The sequence below is a fragment of the Equus caballus genome, chromosome 31 (genome assembly GCF_041296265.1).
Source record: "Equus caballus isolate H_3958 breed thoroughbred chromosome 31, TB-T2T, whole genome shotgun sequence".
In the NCBI taxonomy this organism is placed as follows: Eukaryota; Metazoa; Chordata; class Mammalia; order Perissodactyla; family Equidae; genus Equus; species Equus caballus.
Window position 1 is genome coordinate 16,384,337 of NC_091714.1, and position 20,427 is coordinate 16,404,763.

Below are 20,427 nucleotides of genomic sequence, written 5' to 3' on the forward strand. Positions count from 1 at the left end.
ATAAAAGCTGCCCTTGGTCCTCAAGGGCTCCCTGCTCCAGAACTGCCTTCCTTCCCGCCTCATCATCTGCTCCCTTCGTGGGGGGGGGGGGGGTCTCCATGAAAAGCTGTTAACAGTGAATTAATAAATAAAAATGCATCAGAAAAATAGACGTCTATTTTTACAATCTTCTATTGCCGTCTAAGGCACTACGAATTGTGAGGGTCTGTTGTTTGCTGGGCTGGGTGACAGGTATGAGCAGACGCAAGGATGGAGAAAGCTAAATCTCTCTCCACGAAGATGGAAGAGGGGAGAATGTGAAAGAATGTGGCTTCATTCACAGGGGCAAGGGGCAGGGACTTGTGGAGGTGGCAAAGGCTAACGCAAGCAGGTGTGATGAAACTGTGTGGAGGGACCCTGGGCACAGAGCAGAGATGACCTTTAACCCACAGACATCTCACAATAGGTAGAGTTTAGAGGAAAGTCATCACTTGAGTGAATCAGTCTAGGATCCGTTCCCATAGCGAGTCTAAACTGCTTTTTACTTTCCACAGTTTCTTCCCGTTGATTTCTGAACAATCAGCTTTTTCACAAGCTTAACATTCCCCATTCTCCCCCTACTCCCCTCATTCCCAAGGAAGTAAAAAGCCTGGGGGTAACCCGAGGGAGATCTCCAGCAATGGCTGGGCAGAGGACACCACACTCTGGATTTTAATTGTCCTTAGTAACTCAGAGACCACCTTTATTTAGTTGCCTAAATGCATCTGCTCCATCTTTGGAGGGAAATCACCAGTGCTTCTCAAAATATATTTTATCAGGTCAAAAACTTCCAGATGATCACTGAGTGCTTCTCCCTCCATGCTTCTCTCTACTCTGAGAGTCAACGCTCTCCTATTGGACTCTTCCTCAGCAACTCACAAGAGTCAACTATCGAATTTCAGGAATGCTGCGAGCCAGTTAAACAAAGCCACCATTAAAATGTAAATAATATAAACTTACAATGAAATATATAGTATTAAAAACAAAAGTACAAATGCCCAAAACATCACTTTTTGATTATTTTACTGTACTTTACTGTTCCCTATGTTCTTGAGGTTGTTGACATCTATTTTATCTGTTTAGTAGAAATCCTTTATTAATGGTATGCTATTGTACATTTCTTCCCAACTCTGCACTCAATAATGTCCCATGGGTAGCTTGGAAGCAGCCACAGTGAGAATACTTACACCATGGAAGTTGGCAAGCACTATAAATCTGGGCTTGATGTTTAAGAAAGTGTCTAAGAAAGTGCTGGAGAAAATGTCAATGATACAGATTAAAACATCAAAGGGTGTTATGTCTGCAGCTGTTACACTGTATAAATAGCAATATTTAAAAAATGAGGAAATATTCACCCAGCATTCAATTCAGTAGAGTTACTCATGTCATTGAAGAATGAATGAAGCTCTGACATTACGTCTTCATTGTTTTGTCTTATTAATGTGAAAGAAAATACCTAATGATATTCACGTCAAAACTACACTTACTTGAGCCAGCCCTGATGGCCTAGTGGTTAAAGTTTGGTGCTCTCACCACTTTGGCCAACTGGGTTCAGTTCCTGGTCACAGAACCACACCACCCGTCTGTCAGTTGCCATGCTATGGCAGTGGCTCACACAGAAAAACTAGAAGAACTTACGACTATGATACACAACCATGCACTGGGGTTTTGGGGGGAGAAAAGAAAACAAAGGGGAAGAGTAGCAACAGATATTAGCTCAGAACGAATCTTTCCCTACAAAAAAAAACCCAAAAAACTACATTCACTTATTAATAGGTTGGTTACAAATATAAGAAGTTCAGTAAACATTATAAAAGCCTAAATTTGCCTTTTTATTATTATTTGCAAATTGTGTGCTATACATCCTTTATATCAGTACAACTTATAATAAACATATGCATATCTGTATATACATATGTCTCCTAAGTGTGTGTATACATGAACACACAAGCACACACATGCACACACATACACAGCCCCCTACTCCCACCCCAGCAGGTTGTTAAACATTTACCAGCACACACTGTATTAGCTTTCCATTGCTCCCGTGTTTGGCTGTATTCCCTCGCCCCTCAAGACCTGTTCCCACACCCCAGGCCCTCCACAACACAATGCTTGCTGATATGCCCATCAATAAGCTGCAAAAGTTTGTCTGTCAAATGTCCACAGAGAATGGAAGGAAATCCTTTGCATTTATAAGGCCTGGTGAGCCTCTGCTGCTCTGCCCTGCAGGCTCACTCACAGGAGTTGGCAGCTTTATTCACAACTCGCCATCAGCATCACTTGTGCTTAACTTTCTTGGGCAGCTTGGAAAGAGATAAACACCTTTAAATTAGACCCAAACCCTACTGAATTCTGCGGGAAAGATTGCCAAGGAGATTTAGAGTTCTGTACTTGCAAAGGCTTCACGACATTAACAAACAGCCTTGTCCTAAAAGTCCCCAGCCATCTGAGCAGTTAAAACATTTTAAAGTGCAAGTTTCTTTTGCCACACTAGGAATTACCTGGTTAATTACCGCTCATCAATATACTTTTAAATTTCACTAGGACATGAAGTGTGATTTTGGAATTCCAATAGAAGACATTTCCGTTGAGTCAACTGGAGACTGAAAGTGCTGTCTTAGCAAAAACTTTTTCAAAAGGAAGTCTCTTAATTCTTCCCTGGGCCACCATGAAAACCAGTGTGATTAAAGTGATTGTTATTCTTCAGACTCAGTGAAGCATAATGGATTCCATAATCTTCACCAGAAGCATACCACCAAATGAGTGTTTTTTTTAACGTACAAACCCTCCAACTCAGGATACCCTGTTACAAAGGATTTCCTGTAATTCTCTGGGAACATGCAATAGAGGAAAAATCACTGAATTTAAATTTTTGAAAATAAAGTACACAATTTAACTCAATTACACATCTTCAAACTCTTAATCTTGGCAAAACTCTTGTTTTCAAATTCTTGATTTTCTTTCTAATCCTCTTGGTAATATTTAAATCGCCCCTCCTTCAATTGAGGTCTTAATTCTAGAACTGCAACATTTACCATCTTTTTTTATCACAATAGCTTGAGAATACTGCAAACTCAATTATCTTTTGGATTAATCAGTTTAAATGTGGAGTCCTTCAAGGAAGTGTCTGATCACACACGTCTTTGACGGAAGACAAGTTCTTACAAGACGTTAAGCTGAAGAAGGCAAGTAGACCGTATCGGTTTTCAGGTGTTTCCTGATGTCACCAGGAATGACTGACATCCTATGATGATTAGCATCTTTAGAAGTTTCCTCTCCAGAAGAGACTGCTTCTGACTCTGTCAGTAAACAGCCCTTGGCAAAATGAAATGTTTGTTGGAAATGCCCAATTGTTAATCAAACACTAGTATCTAATATTTATTTGTACTTAAGTGGGGCATCTCATTAGATGTTAAATATTTCAGATATGGTTTTTTCCTTTAGAAAAGACACCCCGATAGTCACTCAAGTACTCCAGTAGCTACTGGCAACAAGAGCTTTGCAAGGCATGCAAACAGTACAGTACAGCAAGTCTGGCTCCTTGCCTCTGGTCTGCCAACTGACCTTGTAAGGTCACCTTCCTTTTCTCTTACCAAGTGAGTTGTCACTCAACTAGCCACTCTTTTCTTCTATCATAATGTAATCTTCAATTTTAACTAGAATACAGCTGCTCATAATTAAGACAACATCTCTCAGGGCAACAAGATAGAAGGAACTTGGGTGCCCATGAGCAGAGAGCAACCTACCAGCCTTGGACCTTCTCAGACCTGTGAGTCCTGTGTCCCCTTCTCTTCCCCACTTGCAGCTGAATCCAATTCGAACCCACACACCCAGTGTCCCACGAGCATGAGCTCTGGAGCCACTCTCTTGGGCACTGACTCCACCGCTGCCATGGATGAGCCAGGTGTCTTTGCGCAAGTTATCCAACCTTTCTGATACCTCAGCTTCCTCATTGATGAAAGGGGAATGAGTGCATACATCAAAGTGCTGGTGAGCATGAAATTAGTAAATACATGCAAAGCCTGGACTAGAAAGGACTCAATCAATGTTGCTCATATGTCCACTGCTGCCACCACCATATCAGCCAGTCCAGGGTCTGCTCTTCTTCGCTACTACAGGGAACTGCAAGGCAGGAGGCAAAGAGGAACCAGAGGTGAAGCTTCATAACCATCGCCATCACCCTCTGCACTGCCTTTCATTCTCCTACCTGCTCCCCAGATGCCTTGTTCCCTCCAGTCTCTTCATTCCTTATTTAGAATTTCCACTCTGTTCCTTACAGCACACTTCACCCACTCTAGTCCCTCCTCAGTGTGATTCTTTTCACAAGAAATTCTAGCCTATGTGAATTGGCATCTGTCTATTTTTCCTGTTTTGAGAATTTAAGTAAATGCATATCACAAGATTTCCATTGGGGAGATTTAGAGAGAAGAAGGGGCTGATGGAGGAGAAAGGGAAATAAAGCCGATGCTAGCTCTCAGGGGGTGAAGGAGCCCAAGCGAGGGCAAGCAGTGCACTCTGGGTTGTACTTTGGGTTGGTTTGAGGCAAGGGGCACAGACACGTAAGGCAGAAAGGGCTCAGCGGCGTGAGTTTTGGTACAAAGCTATCTATCAGAGGCGGATCCCACGCTTTGAAACCTTCTGTGCTGTGGAGAGGGACTGAGCTTTGCTGGGGTTATAGGTTATTCAAAGTTTTATTCACGGCAAATACCAGGTTAACCGGTGTCGAAGTCAGGTGCGGTCTTGGAAATAGAGACCAACTACCCAAAATCGTGAAATCAAGAAGTTGTTCCCATGAATTAGATGAATGATGGAGAGGAAAACTAACCTCGTCTCTAAAGTGATCATGAGAAATGATTTGCTGATGTGTTACTGACAAGACTAGTAGTGACCTCAAAATTTATTCGGGAGCCCAACATGCCTGACAATAATCTTACTTGGACAGGAATCTCAAGGGTGACCCAGGCATCCATTTGGGGGTTTGTAGGAACAGAGCTCTACTTTGCAAAGTGATACAACCATTTAAACTTACAGGACAATGCAAAATCCAATTCTCACATAACTCTTTTCCGCTAGTGTTTGCTCAAAAGAGAAGGCAGAGCGATAAGGATTTCTTCAAGACTCAGTATCAGAAGTAAAAGCTCTTCAAATTAACCCTTAAAAGGGCAGTGCACTTTCCAGAAGCAACACTACAATGCTGCTTTCCCATTCCACAGTCGACCACAGCAGAAATGAGAAACCCTAAAGAGCCAACGTGGATAGAAAGAGAAAGAGAGAGAGAGAAAGAGAGAGAGAGAAAGAGAGAGAGAGAGAGAGAGAGGGAGAGAGAGAGAGGGAGATGAGATGGAGGGGCAGGGCCTGGGGAGGAGACACGGTTGAGGGCTAGCTTCCACTTGGTAGCCCCTTGCCCCAGTCAACCCTTGGGGCCTTCCCCTCTGTCTTGGGAACTCTTGCCTTGAGATTGCCAACAACAGTGGCTTGGTGACAAGGGAAAGGTCACAACTGTCCATGAAATAGCTGCTAAAGGCCAAGAACTGTGTAACAGTTTACCCATTATTATTACATGTTCATAACAATCCTATATAGGAGTTATAATTTTCCCCCACTTTATGGATGAAGAATTAGTAAGTGGTACAGTTCATATTCAAAAGACAGTCCATTCAATTCTAAAAGTAGGAATCATGCTATCTTCATTCCCTGGTCAAGAAGGAGAGGAGAGAGGCCGACCCTGTGGCGTAGTGGTTAAGTTGGCGTGCTCCTCTTTGGTGGCCCGGGTTCATGGGTCTGGATCCTAGGAGCAGACCTGCACCACTTGTCAGCCATGCTGTGGCTGCATCCCACATACAAAATAGAGGAAGACAGGCACAGATGTTAGCTCAGGGCCAATCTTCCTCAGCACACACACACACACACACACACACACACTAAAGGGAGAGGAGAGGTGGAATTCAGACTCCTCTGAGACAAAGAGGCAGATTTAAAGACAGCCTATCCCAGGTTAGACTCTGAACATATTTGCTCATTAAAAGACACTGGCATTAGTTCCATAGTACTCGTAAACAATAGACAGGAGCTAAGCCTCAGCTACACTAAGAATCAAGTGGGCTTTCTTTCATTAGCCCAAGGTCACCATCACCATTGATAATATTTTTGTGGAGCTGTCTTCCAAAAATAAAATTGTAGAATACAACCTCTCACTCATTCATCTAAATACAATCATGTCCTTGGGATGTGGCATTGAACAAAACAAGCAGAAATCCTGGGTTCTCACAGGGAACTCTGACCTTGGACAGGGTGAGAGCTGATATGAGGGAACTACTGTTATTTTTATTGGGTGTATTAATAGTGTGGTGGTTATATGGAAAAGTGTGTCCTTAGTTGGAAACGCATATGGAAGTATTTATAGGTTAAATAACATGATATCTGGCATTTGCTTTTAATATACAAAGTAGGGGAGGGTGCCAAGTGGGGAAACGGATGGAACGAGATGGGCAAAATGTTTCTAATTGTTGAAGCTAGAGGGTGGGTACACAGGAGTTCATTACACTATTTTCTCTACTTGCATTTATTTGAAAATTTCCTTAATTAGAAGATGAATTCCTCCCTCCATGGAGCTTAAAAAGATAAACAGTAATTTATGTTGTGTCAAGCAGACAGCTATACATGCTATGCAGAAAAATAAACAGGAAGCAAGGTGGGAAATGCCGAGAGCAGGGTGGGCAAAGGTAATTTTTCTACGTGTATGTAAGATTTATCTATTCCATACCTATAAATTAATGTAAGACATGCATGAGTTGATAAGCTGCATCAGGGTAAGGCATTAATACAGATAAAGCTGAATAAAATGGTAATTAAAGGACACCTGGTTTTCTGAGAAAGAACACAGTAATTTGAGTTTTATGAAAGAGGTCAGTTTTAAAGAAATGTCGATGAAAATAATGGCTAACATTCACCTAACTTTTTTTTACATATTAGAACTAGGTTTTGCAAGCATGTTAAAGAATGACTGGGTTTGATCCTCATCATAACCCCAGGGGCTGGTACTGTTTCTGTCATCTGTAAGATGCTGTCCCTAAGCTTCGAGAGGCTGAGTAGTTGTCCAAGGTCATGCAGACCCTAAGTGGTGGAACCCAGTTTGAACCCGGGTAGCCCAGCTCCAGAGTGTGAACGTTTGACTGCCACACCGCTCTGCCTATTTGGATAGGTAAGTAGCATTTGGATAAAGAAGGGTGAAAGAGGAGACCTAAATATCTAGCAGTGGCTTGATATTTTCTCAGTGTCTGCCACACCTGTTGCTGTGGGTACCACGGAAGAACAAGGCCGAGTATGCGGGAGCAACCTGAGTGAAGTGGAGGACAGATAGCGGAGAACAGCCAAGAGCGAGGTTTTCTGGGTAGGATGGAGCTAGAGAGTAGACACTGCAGGCAAGAGGCCCAGGTGGACCTCCTGTGGAAAATTCTCCAGAAGCCCAGGAGTACGAGGGCAGGAATGGAGGACAATGGAGTCACAGGGCAGACTACCCACCCCTTCTACTCCCATGTACCCACCACCCCACCCCCACTCCCACCCCCCAACCACCCACCCACAACTCCCCGCAACACCTCAGCCTGCCCACCTCTACTCTAGAATGGGGTCTAGCAGTATCAGAGCCAGAACCTACCTTACTTAGAGGCAAGACATGGCAATTGCCGAGGTGATACGATTATTCAAGAAATGTCTAAGTTTCTGTCTGTGCTGGGCACTGTTGTAAAACATTGGAAATACAGTGTGAACAAGACAAGGTCTTTGCTTTCATGACGTGGTAGGACAGACAAGAAACAAATACATCCTCTGTTAGGTGTTGATCAATGCTATATGTAAAAATGAAGCAGGGCAAGACAGACATGGCTTGCAAGGTGCTGGGGATCCTATTTTATAAGGCATGATTGGGAGACTTCTTTGATAAGAGGACACTTGAGCAGGCAACTGGAAGAAGTGAGACAGTAATGCTTTGATGTCCGGGGAAGAATGTTCCAGGCAGAGGTATTGAAAACACTCTGAGGCTGGCGCTGGTTTGGCAGCCAGCGAGCTGAGGCAGAGTGAGCACGTGAGGAGGAGCTAGAGATGAAATCAGGGGGAGAGAGATCAGAGCAGGGCCAGACTGGGGAGGGTCTCGAAGGCTGTCCTATGGATTTGCTTTTGACTTTGAGTGAGATGGGAAACCATTAGAGGTGTCTGGATTAGCCAACACATGAACAGGATCAATTTGGCTAGTGTAAAGAAAGAAAGTAGTGACATGGGTCTGAGCAAAAAGACCAGTTAGGAACCTAATGCACTAATCCAAGAAGACAGGGAAAGGGGAGCGGACCAAGGAGGAGCAGGGAAGACTGGAGAAGTTGTAGGATTCTGGATGTTTTGGGAGGCAGAGGCCACAGGGTTTGCCTGTGGGTTGGACCTGATGTATGAGATGGGGAACATGACCAGAGAAACCCTAAAGGCTCTCTAACTGGGACGTTTATCTCTCCTTTAGGTTCTACCATCAGCCTTTCCTTTGAGTTAAGTCATGATGAGAGAGCTCTACGAAAATGCATCCGCTGGTCAGACTTGTGTTCTGGAGAGAGCAATCAAAGCTGGCTCAGCAATTATTCTAATGGTCTAGGCAAGAGATAAGCATCTAAAAGGATGGGAAAGGGGCACAAATAAGTGAACCCAGATTGAGAACTATTTAGGAAGTTATTGCTAACTGATTGGGCAAAGCAGGAAAGGGAAGAAAAATGGCTTGCCGTGAGCCGTGAATTATGGTGAATTGAAAAAGGAGGGGAAAAAACAACCCAGGAAGTTAGAGGTAGGTCTGGAAATAGAGATTATGAGCCCAGTTCTGGGTGGGTGACTTGGAATCAATTGTGCACAAGCCAATAAAATCCCAGAAGGCATGTGAATAAGAGTGGGAGGCTCACACAGGCCTACTGCACAGTTTTTCTGTTGATTTATTTTGAAACACTATTGGGCCATACTATTTGAGCCAGAAAACTTAAATCAGAATATTCTAAGAGAAATTTCATTATTTTCAAACAGGCATAGTAACTAAAACAAGGCTACCAGAATCCATTCCCTTTTAACATGAAGGGATCCTTCGAAGACATGCCTTAATGAACTAAATTTATAAATAACAGAGTAATTATTGTACCACTTAACACTAAACAATGTGGCTTAGCTATATTCATTTGTTTCCAGTACGGGGGCTAAATTCTGAATATGAGGATCACAAATACCGACTTCTCAAACTGGTTTTTACATTTCTAAGCACCAAGTTGGTAAACCAGAATTAAGATTTTCATCCAAAACCCACACACTAGCAGTGAACATTAGACACTGAACATCTTTACAGCGGAAATCAAGAAATGGACCCAAAGTCAAGTCAAACAACTGATTAAAGGTCAACGGTGTGCTGGTGGTGACCATGCTCTCTGCTGGGAATACAAGGATGAATATGACATAATCTCAATGCCTCAGGAGATTCACAACCTATCAGAAGATCTAGAGTGCCCTCCCCGTGCATAAGAAGTCATGTTTATAGGGTTGGGGGAGGGCTGATGTCCCGTCTGGAAATGCATAGCCGTCAGTCAACCAGCTCAGAACATTAGAAAGACTTCTTACCACTACAGTTTCCCTGGTAGTTGTTGCTATTCTGGGATAAACACTATTGAGTTTCCAAGTGCACTATAAACTCGTGAAAGGCAGGTAATGAACACACGTATTTTTTGAGCACCACATTTACTGCAGACTCACACAACTTTTACACCAACAGCTACTGGACTCTCCTCGCAGAAGACGGTTTGAACTTCACTTTTCTAAAGAAACTTTTATGAAGTGCTAACGCAGAGCTCAGAGCTCCTCTGGATCTCTCCAGCATGTTTCCTCCCTCTTTCTTTTTCCTCCCATCCTTCCTCCTCCTCCTCTTCCTCCTTCTCCTTTAAATATTCAGCTACCTACACAGAATTTCCTTTCTTCAACTAAGTTGTGAAAACTGAGATTTTGGCCTATATTTCTTAAAGCTCATTTCAACCAGTAGAAGAAAAAATTATTTTGTTCAAACATTTGCTTTTAAGGAGCTCATCATCAAGTGAGGGAGGGTAGACAACTAAATGGTTATCAAAAATACTACATTGTAAGTGCTAGAAATGAGGTAACGAGGATGCTAAAGCACTAGAAGGAAGAGGTACTTAGCAGTGAGGGGGTGTGTGGGGAGGTGAGCTTATCTGTCTCAGCTTCCTAGAGAGCACCACGGTTGGTCACCTGCTGCCTTGGTGACTTCACTTAGGGGAGCCAAAGGAGGAGGGCAGTGGCAGCAAGAGGTGGAGTCTGGCAAGCAGGTAGGACAAAGCAAATCGTAGTGGTCACATGGTTTCCCAATCCCCATCAACTCCTTCTCTTCAAGCTGCGTTGTCTTGGCTGACATTCCAGTTCTGAGTCAACCCACTTCTCACCATCTCCTCTGCTAGAATCCTCTCTGTATCACTGCAATAGCTTCCCAACCTTTCTACCTGTTTCCAGAACTTCCCGCTAGTCACAGCCGCCAGAGAGATAGCTGGGCATTAATCAGATTACGTCACTCCCCTGCTTCAAACCCTTCGTGGCTTAACATCGCACTACTAAGCCACCATAAAGACCTTTGATATTATAAAGACCTACGCAGTCTAAGCCCTGTCTATCTCTCCAGCTTCACCTCCCACTTACCCCTGCTCCCTTTGTTCACACACACAGGCTGCCCCTCTGTTTCTAGAACTCACCAAGCTTATTTCTCTCCTAGGGCCTTCATACCGATTTGTTTCCCTCTGCTTAGAATATTCTTCCCTCAGATCATCTCAGAGTTACTTCTTTGTATTTAAACCTCAGCTCAATGTAACCAGCTCACAAACGCCTTTCTGACCACCCAGGAAAATGCCCCCACCCCAGACCCATTTCCCTGTTTCCCTTCTTTAAAGCACGGGTTCCACTGAGTTTTTCCTTCACTCCAGATTCGGTCTGTTTTGTTCATCACTGTACCCCCAGAATTTAGGATATTATGTTCGTTGGATAAACTAATTCTAACGTGAATTCCCAAGTGTAATGTATATTACATCTCTACTACAGTAAAACAAACAAAAAAACGTGTTCCTCTTCCCTCTCTTACCATTTGACTTTTGCCAAAGGAAACTGAGGGCCCTTCTTCAACCACCTGGATGGCTTTGCCTAGTTATTTTCATGTTGCTTTACTGTTCCAGTCATCTGGAAGCAAGGCATAAAACTTAAGTGTGACACCCAGTAAACATAATACAAGAGCCACTCTTTATCAAAGGCTGACTAGGTACTAGGCGCTATACATACATTATGCATTTAAACCTCATAACAACTTTATGATATGATTTTTACCCCCATTTTAGAAGGCATTTGCAAACAACTTCCAAATAACATATACAGACTGCCTAATTCCAGACTATTCCTTCATTTCAACTCAGAGTATTCAGACTTTAGAAAGACAAACTTTTCTGTGCACACCCTTTTTCCCATAATTAATGTCACAGAGTCAGTGTTTGAATTTGTACTACAATAAGTAGGCAAAGACAGCAATGAAGTATTAGATTTGATTGTTCTATCTCATGCATATTGAAGCATCAAATGAGAATTCTCATTCAAATGTATGGCATATAGTTTCTAAACATGTGCAAAGTATGTTTTCTGCACATACTAGTAATCCAAAACCAAGGGGATTTTTAGAATAGTTATTGCTAGCTACCATGTCTTTAGCTAGTACTGAAGTGTGCTCTCTTCTTCATTTATTTAAGAAGTCAAAAACAAATACCTGTCAACTTTCTATTTGGAAATTTCTTAAACTATGGGATTAGAGTAGACAGCATCACATCTCAATATGGCAGATCATAAAGTGAAACAAATCTCTTTTGCTCCGCACGGATATTCTGAATTTTGAAAGGCACTGCTACGATGGAGCTCACCACAACTCAATTTTTAGAACTTCATAGGATTTGCTTTCATACCAGGGTAAGTTTTCTTCTAAAAAGAAAGAAACAAAAACAAATATGAGTGCTTCATAATGACACTTTTTGGAAGTCACCTGGATTCTGAGTTGCTAGAAGTAATATTTCATTGAGATAGGCTACACCCGTGGGCCACAAGGCTTCCACATGCTACAAAAAACATTATTTCCACATTACTTTCTTTGCTATTTTAGTTTCAAGATCTGATATCATTAGACATTGTGATTAAGTGGTATTCCTTAGTGTTTAAACAACTCTTAAAGAAGAGGGGTAAAATAAGCATTTATCTTATATAGACAGTGAAGAAAAGTGGAAAAAAGCCAAGACCACCAAGATTTTCCTCCATAACAATATTCAAATGCTTCCAAAGATTTCCCAAAGCACTTTCCTAGACAGAGCCAGCCCTAATCAGCCTTGTGCGTGCCCATTTCCCGTCAGCTCCCTGTCCACCTCATTCCCCTTACGGCCCCACCCCCGTTATTCCTTAGCAAGTAACTCTCGAAAAACTCTGATCTAGGCTGGGAAAGGCATAATGTAAGGGCAGGTTTTTCTTTTAAAAAATTAACGTTTAAACTCTACGTCTCCTCTCATAGGCTCCTCCGCCTCCCACTCAGTATCCAATATTCCTGATTTTGACCCTCGTGCTGCATACTTCACATATTTAGTTGATTCAGATTTTCAAAAGTGTGAGACATCCGAATGTTTAAACCATAGGCTGTTTCAGACCAGCTACCATCTCCTTCTTGGAGGCAGCTATAATATTCTAGCACAACAGAGATGCTTAGACTAATAACAGGTTTACATGGTTAAAGGGAACAAATGCAGGATCGTATATTTATGCCCCAGATTACAGTTTTCCCTGTCTCCCAGCACATCAGAGAAGCACAGATGTTAGTGTTTGAGGACTGTCTGTAATCACACGGCCACGGGAAGCTGAACTCTGTGCTGGCCGCGGATCAGTCCCTCCACCCGCCCCTCTGTGGCCTCCCGTCTTCAGCATTCCCTCCCGTTACCTCTACCCCAACCAGCCTGCTAGTCACAGGTCGGAGACAGCCTTAAATCATCCTGAGGCTGGACCGTGCCCTGGAACGCCTCTAAATGGCTTTTCCTTTGCATCTACTTGTTTCCAAAGACTCCTACTTCCTCTAGAGTTGGTACCTGTTCTAAAGACGTCCTAAAGCGGGAGGGTTTCAATCATATGGAAAGGTGGAGGGAGGAAAGGAGGTGGCTCAGGCAGGGAAAATGGTCTGCACTGCGCTCCCTCCTTACCCAGGCGCTGAGCCACCCCTCCCAGTCAGGCAGGGTGCAGGAAGGGAACTTTGCTCGCTTCAGTCCCAAGGTTGGGAGAGGATGGGAGGAGCTGAAAAGTGCCCCAAAGGAAGCGATTCCAGGGGGGTACAAGGAAAGGCATGCTGGCCATGTGTGGAGGGCCAGCACACTGCAAAGTGCTGGGGTCTTGGGTGACATTCAAATCAAAACAGCATGAAAGCACACTTTATTACACCTAGAAATAGCCAAGTGTTGTCAAAGGTCCCATTGAGTCATCGGGAAACAGAGGAGTTAAAGGAACCTTGGACAGAAGGGAGCTGGAGAAGGAGACACAATGGGCTCCAAACCGGGAGCAGAGAAAGATCTCGACGAGGATTCAGAGTTTAGAGGGTGGGCAGAAAGCAAAGACGTAAGCAGTATTTTTCTCTCTTAACAGGGCGGAGGATGGGGAAATACTGGAAGAGAACACCACTTGGAGTGTGAAAACCAGAGACGCGCCAGAGGAGGGAAGGAAGGCCAAGGGGTTTTAAACGGAGCCCCCTCCATTTCATTGTCAGAAAGAACCTACTTTCTCAGAGAGATGATCGGCCCCTTGGGACACAGAGAAGAGATGGAGTATTTATGTTAAATTAAATCTAGAAAACTGAAGTAAGCTCGAGCTAATGCCCTCATTGCCCTTAGGAACGCATTTATGTGCATTAAAGGTTCACACATCTCTGCAGACAGCTGCCAAAACGAATTATCCAGAGGCAAGAGCGGCTCAGCTGCACTCCTACTCAAGTTATGGGTAGGTCAGCGTCACTTAAACAGGATTCACTAATACGCTTTGTTCATTTAAGTGACTGAAGTTGTTTTAAACTATTTCTAAAATACATCAGATCACAAATGTCTTACAACACTTTTCTTTATTAGATTATTACTTTACTCGTTGCCAAGACCAAGTCAACCTCTCAGAGGTAAGAAATGGAAGAGAGAAACTCAGTTACAATGTGAACCATTGGAGCCAAATCTTGTAAGCCACCATAGCGTAACACGAATTCATTTGATGGATATTTATTGACCCCAATTTAATACATTTCGTTGATGCTAAGATACACACTTTTCACAACTTATCTATGCATCTTAGAGGAGATGGTGTCAATTTTATTGACAGCATTTCTTTTCTTAGTGGTACATTAAAATGGTGTATTTTGAAAGTGTCAGATTTGATGAAACAGGAACTCATCGATATCATTAAAGTCACAGTTCAGATGTTGCCTTCTCAGAGAGACTTCCTTGAAGCACCACTCTGAGGTGGCCCATCCATCACTCTGCTTCTCCCCACTTAGATTACATCTCTATGGAGACTGTCTCTCTTGTGTTCACCGCTATGCCTGGAACCACATTATTCTAGGCATAGCAGGTTCTCAATAAATGGCTCTGGAAGAAAGAAAAGTTACCATTTATTGAGCAAGGACTACATATCAGACCTTGAACTAAATGCTTTACCGAGGAAAATCTCATTTACTCCCAGCAATTAAGAGGTCATTCTTATGATCTACTCTAAAGATAGGGGAACTTGAAACAGCTAAGTGGAGAAGTCAGGACTAGACTTCAGTTCAAGCTAACTTCAAAGCCAGACATATAAGCATCATGCTATAGTGTGTATCACACACAAGCCCTGGAAAGTTTTGTGCTTGATTCTGTGACTGGTCCAAAGATGTAAGGCAAGACCCCTAAACCTACAAAGAGGAATAAAACCCACCCTTGAAAGGTAATATCTGTCCACTGAATCACCATATTCTTCTGTCTTTCTAAGTGCTTCATGTACAAGGTCCTGTGTTAATATGGAGGTGGAGGGGCCCACATCTCTGCCCAGTAAGACGATGAGAGGCTCCAAGAAAGAGATGGGTATTTAAACTTTGCATAGAAGGATCCAGCTATCTGTGAGGACAAGTGCAGCCCAACTAGGGCTCTGCCAGTTATCCTGAATGATACGGATGTAGGGGACATATGAGAAGGTGCCAGAATAAAAGTAGGTACAAGGGCTCTGGGTGCCATGCTGGAAGGGTGTGAACTTCATTTCACAAGATCCATGATCTTCATCAATGACCCGTTTCAATGTGGGCCTTATTCCATCCCAGCCAAGCTTCTCTCCCCGTTTGGCATCTAACCCCAGGAAGAAAGCTGAAATCTGGCCCTGCTACTCCTAGTCAACCAATCGCTATGTCTAGCAGAGACTTCTAACCCCAGCGTAAAGAAAAAACAAAGCAGAGCGTAGGACAAAGGAGTGACAAGCGAGATTTGATTACAAGTCAGGCTGTATCAAGTCAGCTTAGACAGAGCCTACAAGATTTGTCATTTTGGGTCTCCATGAAAATACCGAAGGATATAAGAAACATAAAATATTTCATTTAGAACAGAGCTGGTAAACTATGGCTGCAGGACGAACCCAGCCTGCACCCTGTTTTGTGTGGCTTGTGAGCCAAGACTGGTTTTTACATCTTTAAAGGGTTGTAAACAAAGCGACAAAATGCCCCCACCCCGAAGGAATACAGAACAGAGACACACACAGACCACAAAGCCTAAAATACTTAGTATCTGGCTCTTTACAGAAAAAGGTTTTCTGCCCCAATCCAGAACTTCTCCTCTTCCTCTTCCTCCTCCTCCACCTGTATTCAGACACAGGCCATTTAAACGTCAGTGTTCAATGTGACTAGACAGACAGAGAACTAGATCCATTTACCACTTCAAAAATTAGACCTAATTTAATGATATGATGATTTCTTGATTGAGCAGTTACTTTTACGAGAATTCTAAAGTTCCAATGATTGATAGACTCATACTCATTTTAACTCTGTCTTTGATATTTTAACAAGATGTCCTTATACTTAAGGGCTTGCTAGCTTTTGGCCAAATGCTGTAATGGTTTGATCTTCCTAGTGCTGGTGATAAGTGGCTTCTGTAGGCTCCCCAGCACGCTGGTTATTAAAGTTTACCCAAACAACCGTCTTAATTAAAGACTGGTGAAAACCCTGCCTCTCCTCCCACCAGGTTAGTACATCAAGTGGGCGTAGCTGGAAGCTTTTGAAAACCTGGCCTAACATTAACACTCTTCAAGTTGCCTTTCCTCTCAGATTATATGGGGAGAGGGAGAAAAGAGGAGGGCTATGGATTTGCCAAATCATGAATCCCATATACTTTAACTTTCCATCCAACAGTAATGCAACATTTCCCAAAAGAAGACGTTTGGGCTTGGAAATTTTTACTTGGCTTGTATCTCATCGGAAAAACGTTTTTGGGTAACCTTGTGTATACAGATTGAACAGATACTCAAACATGAAATTCTAGATAGATAGTCAACTTCCAATCGCTGGGATGGGAATTCTCCAGGCACACTTGAAGCTGTCTTGCAGCATCTGGGTAACCCGCGGCCCAGTGATTCTGCAACATACCTGGGTCCCCTCGCTAGGATGACGATTAGCCTATATTTCCATCATCTTTGCGAAGGCATCTGTTGCTTTTCATCAGCATGAGCAATATCAAGCCGAACATGTAGTCACCTCTTAATTACCTGAAGGCTGGCTCTTCTGTCGGTGAGCTCTACTTGGCACAGCCGCTTGTGGTTCTGAAAGCCCAAATGGTTTGGGGTCAGCTTTTCATTTCAGAACGCAGGATTGATGCAGGCTGTCACGAAACATTAATATTTGAGATGCCTGCTACACACAAGTACTACGTTGCTTGGGGTTTTTGTCTAGAAAATGTTTTCATTCCCATCCCTGCTTGAACACATGAACATTTCACTTTAGAAACAATGTTTTCCCTAAATCAAAAAAGACATGGGATTTTTTTCTTTCTTAAAGAGTGAATCATTACATTTAATTAAAAATATGTCTCCACCATCATTTCTAGGCCACGCATTTTGTGAGAAAGAGAAGTGACCCTGGGTGAAATCGTGGCCCTGCCGATCAAGAGCTATTTAACCTCCAGCAAAAAGACTCCTGGGACTCAGTTTACCAACAACAGTCACCTTTAAAGCACACGATGCGCCAAACGCTTACTACGGATTATTTCATTAATAATCATTGATGCTCAGCATGACTGCAGACGGGAAGCCCATGGTTTCCTAAATCACAGAGGAGAAATGAGCGGAGGTGAGATAATCCAGAGAGAGTGATCACTATGATTGTTACATTTTCCTGATTATAAAATAATCTAGGTCTAAATCATTTCCTGAGAGGGGTCAAGGTCTCCGTGCTAAGCAGCTGCGAGGCCGACTTCACGCACAGGTCGGCTAGCCCCAGAGCGCTGGACATTCGTTGCTGCCGCTTTCCTGAATCTTTAAGATGCTGCGGCTGGACTAGATCATCCAAGATCCATCCTAGCTTTAATATTCCATGGATCTAGTCATCCCTGCAGGAGGATTAAAAGCTGACAATTGTTTTCAAAGACCAACTACCAGCCACAAAAGAGGGGAGGGGGAAGAAACTTGCAAAAAAGTGGATCGCAGCCATCAAAGATCAGAGCATAGATGCAGAAACTGCTTTTAGTTTACTGAGGGCTCAAAAGATTTAGTGTTACTCAAGTCTTTCCCATATTTATGGGTCAGACTACGAACCATTAAATCTTAATTAAACCACTTAAAAAATCATACCCTCAAAGGAGAGAACAAAACAGTACCCGTTATTCTTGGCTTTGAAAAATGACGTTGCCACTTCCTATTGATTGCTTCAAAAGGGATCATTTAAGCTCTTGGAAGTACAGACTGAATCTCCCATGGAAATATTTACACTTCTATCCGGCAACATCATCCACCTTAAAGTCACTGAAGGAAGCTAGTGCCCAGGGGGCAGATGGAGATAAGCAGGAAAATTCGATGGAGGAAAAGCAGAATCAGGGCATGGATCTGACTGCCAGACAACTTTCTCTCAGTGCTCTGCCCTGAGCGGAGAGCTTCAGGGAGCTGCTACCCTGGGGGGGGGGGGGGGGGGGTGTCCGGTGGTGGGGGAAGCGGAGAAGGAAGGTCCTTCAGTGACTTCTCTTGATGACCCATTTGAGGAGGAAGCCAGGGAGGCAGGAGAACTCTGGGAAAACATTTCGTCAGGTGGTCTGGTGGCTTAGACATGGGGCATCAAATAAAAAAAAAAAAGGCAAAGTGAGGAACTGGGAAGACAAGCTCAAAGATTTTAAAGGGTCAAACATAAAACTACCACTTTTTTTTTTTTAATCTAAGTCTTAAATATTTTAGAACAAATTAATACCACGGGGGGGGGGGTAGGGGATGCGGAGTGAGCATGAAGCTTTCGAATCCATCTGGTTCGTGTAACACTTCATGGGCGATCAAGCCAAGGCCACCAGAGGTAGCGTGGCTTGCTCAGGTCCCACCCGGCAAAGCCAAAGTTAGAATGGAGTCGTCTTATTCCCTGACAGATGCGCTGGGAAATGTTTTAAATACCGTTGAATCAAAGTTCAAAGTCTACAAATTCTTTAAAACTATGCCAACTACAGAACTGAGACGCCAGAAGACGCCGATTTAACACTCGATAGATATTTTGATGGCATTATACGATCTATCTAGGCCTGGAATTTAGTGAGTTGACAAATCTGACCTAGAGTCAACATTCTGGTCTCCTGCTGGTTAAAATAGGAAACACAAGGTAGTTCTGTATCCACTCCGTCGGAAAACCCCCAAACCAACTCTCCCTCCGAGATGGACATTGTCTTCTGTGACGCCGGCGGGGAACAGCCTCCCGCCGGACTCACGCTCACCGATTTCAAAAATACGTGCAGTAGCCGCGGCCACCTGAGGGTGGTACAAAGGGAGCGTGGAGGACCAGGACTCAACGAAACGCCGGCCCCACAAACGACTCCGCCAGCGCATTTAAAAAAAGTCATCCACCTCATTGTTCCCCAGGAACAGAATGAAATTTAACAGCTTAACAACTTTTCCCAATTAGAACCTCCTTAAGCTTCTGGTTTAAGAACCTGACTCTCAACACAGGACACAAAGAGGGGGCGGGCTGCCGGCATCACCCGCAAAACCCAGCTGTCCTTCCAGGCCAGAGAGGTCGGCAAAGTCCCAGCGGATCAGGCGTTACCATTTGCCCCTGTGACGGACGAGCCACCAGCTTTCGCCCCCCCTTCCACCCCTGCCCCCCCAAAGGGGGCATATTTGCAGAGCTGGGACACCCAGGCTCGTTTCTACAAAGGCAGGGATCCTCCAAGCCAGACGCGCCGCAGCGCCCCGGCCTCCGACCCCCGCCGTGGCTCACCGGTCCTGGGGACCAGCGCGGGGACCGGGGTTGGGGAGCTGACTCGGGTGGCTGGCCTCGGGTCCCGTTTTCGGACTGTCCGGTTTGACTCGTGGGGGTTGGGGGTGGCAACACTCCCGGGGGTACGCAGAAACCCCTTCTCGGAGGAGCCAACGTTGCAGCCGCCGAGGTTGCGGCTGGAGAAGCGGGAGCGCCGGGACCGGGACTGGGACTCGGGGGCCGGGAGCCCGGAGCCGGGCGGCGGCGGCTGGTCGCCCCCTCCAGGCGGCGGCGGGCACGGCCGGCCCCGGACCCCGGCGGCGGGGCGCTCCCCCAACCCCGTGTGCCCCCACCCCGGGCGGAGCGCGCCCCGGACAGGGGCCCGGGCACCAGGCTCCGCCCGCCTCCACCTGCGGATCTGGGACGCCGCGCCGAGGCGGCTGCCGGGGCCCCCTTCCCGTTCCCCGGGGTCCCGGCGAGCGGTCCCATCCCTGGAAAAGGACCCCGGTGTCACGCAGCGCGGGCGCTTACCCGGAGAGGGGCGGCTCCCGGCGCGGGGCGCGCGCGGGGCTGCAGGGAAGCGGCGGCTGCGCTGCGCCGGCTCCGGGCCCGCCGAGCGCCCTGCAGCGCCGCCGGCTCCGACTTCCTCTTCCTCGGCTCGGCCCCGCCGCTCGGCCCCGCTCCCCGGCTCGGCCGCGCCCGGGCCGCCCCTCCCTGCGCCGCGCTGCGGGCTCCGCCGGCGCGAGCAGCGGATCTCCCGGCCCGCCTCCCCTCTGCCCCGCGGCGAGAAAGGTGGGGAGGAGGGGGCGGAGGAGGGGTGGGGGGAGGAGGGCAGGGCGGAGGGGGGAGGAGGGGGGAGAGAAAGAGAGATTAGGCCCTTGGACTTGTCTCTGGCG

The 20,427-nt window shown here is 45.1% G+C and overlaps 1 protein-coding gene across 3 annotated transcripts in view; it reads right to left on the reverse strand.

Moving 5' to 3' along the window:
* The window catches only part of PLEKHG1 (pleckstrin homology and RhoGEF domain containing G1), a 222,976-nt gene extending 202,754 nt beyond the window's left edge, over positions 1-20,222 (reverse strand). Inside the window, exons 1-2 of one of the 3 annotated variants that reach the window (XM_023632923.2) lie at positions 20,063-20,210; positions 16,855-16,908 (exon numbers count right to left, since the gene is read on the reverse strand). The gene's annotated coding sequence lies outside the window, so the exon portion shown is untranslated. Of the gene's footprint in view, positions 1-16,735; positions 16,909-20,062 lie in introns of all 3 variants that reach the window. The other 2 variants (XM_023632921.2, XM_023632922.2) reach the window with 2 other exon arrangements.
* Positions 20,223-20,427: the final 205 nt, after the last annotated feature.